We start from the raw sequence: 5,806 nt of genomic DNA, 5'->3' as shown, positions 1-5,806 counted from the left end.
CATCTCTTCAATTATATAGATATAATGAGGATAACGACTCAGTCTAAATCCTGTTGCTAAAACTTATAACACCCCTCTCTGTAGCAAATCTGCTCTTGTATGTAATGTGTAACTCCATACCTCACATTCTGTAGGGAATGCGTCTTCCCTAAGTGTCACATATGTTAATGTCAGATTTTTTTAAAATTTGAAATGCCTGCTGCATAAGTAGACTGCCATTTCTCATTCCTAGTAGGATCATTTGGGAACCTAAAACATATCTTTCATAATAAACATATTTAATTTAATTTGAATGCGCCTTCAGTTTTGATTAGGAAAGTATGTGTTACTCATATAAATTAAATCTCACTCTAGTTCTCTGATGTTACAACTAATGAATACTATTTATACATTTTACACCTATGGAAGGTAATTATGGAGTTTTCCTCCACTCCTCTGGTTAATTTGTTGCACTCAGTAAATGCACATGCGCGGGGCATTTCTTCACCCATTATTATTGCCCTTAAAAGTGATGTATAATAAATCATTATTTGATTAATAGTTATTAATTAATGGCATGCATCTGGCATTACATTGCTGAAGGCCTGCTATAATCAATGCCATTCTTTACCAGTAGAGAGCGGTCTAATACAACAAGTTCAAACTTAATTTATTATTATTTATTTTTTAATTCTTCATGACACAGACTAACTCTAAATGCCAAAATGACTGTCTGTCACAGTCCGAAAGTTTTACAAAAGTAAGCTAGGTAGCTAATGTTGTCACGGTGAGTAAAGATTTAAAGATAGCATGATAATGATTTATTTAACCATGCTGGCTATCTTACCTGCTCAGCTAGCTATGTTTTTTGCATTTAGCTTGCTAAATCAATTACCTAATCAGCTAGCTAGCCATCTTCATAGTTTACAAACTATTTTTAGCAAACCCAAAGAAGAGAACACCCAATAAAAATGTTGGTAAACATTATTTTATTGAACTTTATCAACTCATTCATTCAAACATTAGCGAGCTAATTCCGACTCTCATTCCGTCCAAGACTCAAATGCCTGGAGGTAGCCAAAGCCTGGTAACTGGCAATCCTGCGTCACAATACCAGGTCCGCCATTGCGAGTGTACCCATGAGTTTATCAGTCAAATTGCCAGGTTTAGAGGTTCTGAGCCCATTCTATTCATTCTTATTTCTATGGTTGCTGTGTTGTTGTCAGGAAGGAAGGGGTTGCCAGAAGGGAACAGAACAGATGGTTTTGGATTAGCTGAGAGCACAAGAGGGAGCTGCAGCCTCTCTGTGATGTGGTCATAACAGATAGACTGGAGATGGGCTTTGAGGATGGGATGTTATGTCACTGTTGTCCCCTGTAGTTTTTACACCCTGTCCACCAGAAATGCCACCACCTCAGGAAACATACAGAAAGGGCTTTAAATCTCTCTCTCTCAACTTCTCCAAGATTATCTGGGGAATTTCTGCATACGTTTGTATGGAACGTGTACAGAGCCTTATCAGCAGCACATTGTCACACTAGCACACTGCCATTTCCTTTCTTTAACAAGTAATATTTAGGTATGTTTGATAAGAACTCAAGCCCAGGCATCAAACACCTGTTAATGCCACCTGCCCAATCTGTCTGAGGTGATAATAACAGCATTTGTCCGTGGACACTCGGAACTGAAGTGTGGACGGCAGATGCATGGAGGCATGTAGCCTATACTGTACATGTACAGGTATGTTAGGCTATATGCTTAATGGTCTCTGGATGCCCTATGTGACTATCCATATAATATTACACCAGTCAGAATCTCTTAAATTGCTTTTTGAACACTGACACATAGGAAGCAGTTTAGAATGGGACTCTGAGGTGTCATGACTGTTGGAGCTGCTCCAGCCAGTACAGTAGTAGGACTAGAGCCAACATCTTGATGAGAGATATTTAGGACACTCCAACACACTCAAAAGAGGATGACAACTGTTTGGATGAGTGGTCCACTCAACTCTAATTTGATTGTACTAGTAGTGGGTATCCACTGCCAAATTCCCAGGCATGCAGATGAGCAGTGTGCCATTATAAATTACTTTTGTGTCTCAATTAAGTGCTCAGTGGGGCTTCTTTGAAATGTCACAGAACAAATTACAGCTTTCAGTTTTAAAGAGAAAGAGATGATTGTTAATGGGAATGTATAATTTCTTTGTGGGTGCAATTAAAATGTACTTGATAATGTATATTATTCTCTGAACTATTATTAATGTTCTTCTAAGTATGTCTTTATCAAAGAAATTTGAATAGCGAGCCTAATGATTGAATATGTCTGTGGGCTATTGAATAATTATTCAATATTTTTTGTCTTTACTTAAATGTACTCTTGTGTGTGCGTCTGCGTGACTGACCATTTACACCAATACAATGTATGTGATGTATTGTGTGTGAGTGTAAATAATTTAAGAGAGGAGCTCAGTGATTCTGACCCTTTGCTCTGTTTGATAGCTAGGGCACATGTTAAAGATAGGCACCCTGTGGAACATATGGCCAAACATGTGGGCAGATGGTCAGACTGTATCTATCAGCTTTAGTTGCCTAGGGGAAAGGAAAACTCACAAGGGAACCTGACATCCTGACGCCATGTGAGGTCCTTCTGTGTGTCCAGCCATGTCTGATTCACTACAGTAGAGAGGGAGAGGGTGAGAGAAAGGATTTGTTATTGTCCTGAAGTAAGCCATTTCACAGTTTGAATGAGAGGATACAAATGGCTATGCAGCTGCAGTGTGAGACAGAGGTGGGGGAGAGGGTTGCTGTGCTGTCGTCAGGAGGGAACAGAACAGATTGTCTTGGATTAGCTGGTGTGCTTCAGCACAAGAGGGAACTGTAGCCTCTCTATGGTGTGGTCATATCATATAAACTGGAGATGGGCTTTGAGGATGGGATGTTATGCAGCGTCAGTCCCCAGAGAATGTATTGAATAGAAGGGACTGCATTGTGTAACCCATGTGGAGTGTATAATGTTTGTGCTCAGAAGAAGAGGAAGTGGGTCTGATATCTGAAGTACAGGTATTGAATCTATTGCAGCGCATGTTTGTGGATTTGTGCCTTTCTTTTCATTCAACTCGGTGTGGAGCCTATAGTATGCTCCACAGTGTTCGAACCCAGTTAAATGTCTAGCCTAGGCCTATATCAGTGTAGTTTATTAGCCCTATTTCAGAAGCTTCCCAGCAATTTCACCTTTCGTGTCTTTATAATCAACTCTTCATCAAGGATGTCCCCAACTCTCCCTCATAATACCTTCTTGTCTCTGCTTATGATTAGACTTTTTAATAATGAAATAGTGACCCCCATCAGCCTGTGATCCACTGTCTCAGCAAGTCAATTTGTATAGCCAGTGGGACAGCCCAGGACTGAAAGTGGCCCTCTTACTTCCTTCTGTCATCCAATCTTATCTGGGCTATTACATTTCTCAGCAGTTGGGATTGAACAAAGAGAGACAATAACTGTGCCACTTTCAGAGCTTTGTTGTATTCAAAGCACTGAACATTATTCATAATGATTTTGCATATCTATATTTCCATATTCTATACAACTATTGGCATTCACAAGATGAAGAGTGTAAACAACTGTATGATAATACTCACTAATGGACTGGGACAAATAAGTGCATACATGCTGTTTTATAATCCATTCTTAATTATATTTCCTGTCTCTTGCTAGTCTTGTTTATAGCCAGATTGATAGGGCAGATTATGATACAGTAGATCAGTGAGATGGGAGGGCACTTTGCAATGAAACCTTGTAGGGTATAGGCCTATAACTGATTAATATAGATGTGTATGAAAAGCAGCTGACTACTATAAAATGCATATCTTCTGGGATATGGGTAGGGCTATTATTTTACCATCACATAGCTTTATACTCCTTCAGTCAGTCTTCCCAATCATGGATTTTTTCAGCTGTATCACTGGTATAATACCATTCTTTGTTATTACTGTAAATAGAGTAAAACGCATAGAGTAGGCTGTATTATTCAGTGAGTTGATGAGCAAAAACAGAGTTTCATTTTCCTCCAGTTGCTCCAGTAGCTGGTGATGAAGTTGGCAGAAACTTTAGAGAGGAGATATGATCAGCACAGCTCCAGAACCGTGGCAGTCTCTGTGGACAGAAACAAAATATATACCACGCTGCCAAAGGAGATTCATATGCATTGTAATAAGCAGGTTAGTGTTTTCGTAATGAATCTTGTTCTGGAGGCATCTCTGCATAGTGGTCACTGGCTGGCACAGCCACAAAGTCATAAAATCTGATTTTAAACTTAAGCCTAACCTTAACCCTAACCACTCTGCTAACCTTAATGCCTAGCCCTAACCTTAAATTAAGACCAAAAAGCTCATTTTTGTTTTCATGAATTTTTACAATATAGCCAATTTTGACTTTGCAGCTGGCCCATTTAGCGGAAATCACCCAGTTCTACCTCCAGGGCAAGATTCATGACAATAAATGTCAACCTGCTTGTCACCTTGAGCACTTCCTCAACTCCCTCGTCCCCCACGTAGCTTTTTGTGGAAATGTATTTATTCTTATAGTATATCTCCTGTGGACTAAAATGATAATGTATACTCAAAATGCATTGTATTACTATCTCCTGTTTCCCTCTTCAATTTCATGGACTCACTCAAAGGCACTATGTCAAACATATCTTAAATTCTCACAAAAGCACATTGGAACATTTGCATCATGTTTCCTTAACATACACTGCAGGAGGCTGCTGAAGGGAGGACAGCTCATAATAATGGCTGGAATGGAGTGAATGGAATGGTATCAAACACATGGAAATCATGTGTTTGATGTGTTCGATACCATTCCATTTTTTCAGTTCCAGCCATTACTATGAGCCTGTCTTCCCCAATTAAGGTGCCACCGGCTGCCTATGACCTACACCCCTGTAAGAACCCACCGTTTGTGTTTTATCACTATCATGAAGCAGGTATTGCAGATGCAGATGCAGATACAGTGGTTTAGTGGTTAGTAGTGAATTCCAATGCTTTTGTAAGGGCAGACATTAAACGTGTAGGATAGGTGGTTGTTTTAACACCCTGCCCTGCCACAGGTATCCTTCCTTCCATTATAGTGCTGATACAATGCACCAATCACCCGACCAATAAATCAATCCGTCAGCCAATATCCATTACTTCGAAATAAAGCTGCCCGCTCTCCCTGGTAAACAGCTGACATATTCATAAAAGCAGCTTTCATTAGTGTGTATCGACCAAGCCATCATGAGCCTTGCTGAAAAACCTGCCCTATGCTCACAGGAAGCTGGGAGTGAGAGTGAGAGAGAGAATGAGAAAGAGAGAGAGGAGGATGGGGAGAGAGGGAGAAAGAAAGCCACAGTTCCGGCAAATACATTTTAGCAGAAAATAAATATTGTCTCTGCCAGAATCTCTTGAATTTATCCCCTTTTAATGGGTGAGAGGCTGGGGGCTTAGATCACTATGGTAGAGAACTAGCGCATTAATGTGGGTCACATGTAAATCACACCACTAGATGGACAAACTCTGCTGTCCCACTGGGGCAGATGCTGGCTGCGAGGATGCATCATTTCAGCATGCGTACAATACTTTCTCTCACTGTTTATTTGCAATGCTGCTGGTTCAGTTATACAAGCAAGGCTTTGGCCAAAGCTGACTTTGCAGTGTTTGTCCAGTAGATGGGGGTGGTGGTACAGCCAGCTCCCCTGGTCAGGAAGAGTATAGCTATGGCATTGAGCCAACCTCTTCAGAATCCCAGCCCTCTTGCTGCTCTTCAACCAGACCTCGCTGTTTACCTTC

The sequence above is a fragment of the Coregonus clupeaformis genome, chromosome 1 (genome assembly GCF_020615455.1).
Source record: "Coregonus clupeaformis isolate EN_2021a chromosome 1, ASM2061545v1, whole genome shotgun sequence".
NCBI classification, from domain to species: Eukaryota; Metazoa; Chordata; class Actinopteri; order Salmoniformes; family Salmonidae; genus Coregonus; species Coregonus clupeaformis.
This window is presented reverse-complemented; position numbering follows the sequence as displayed.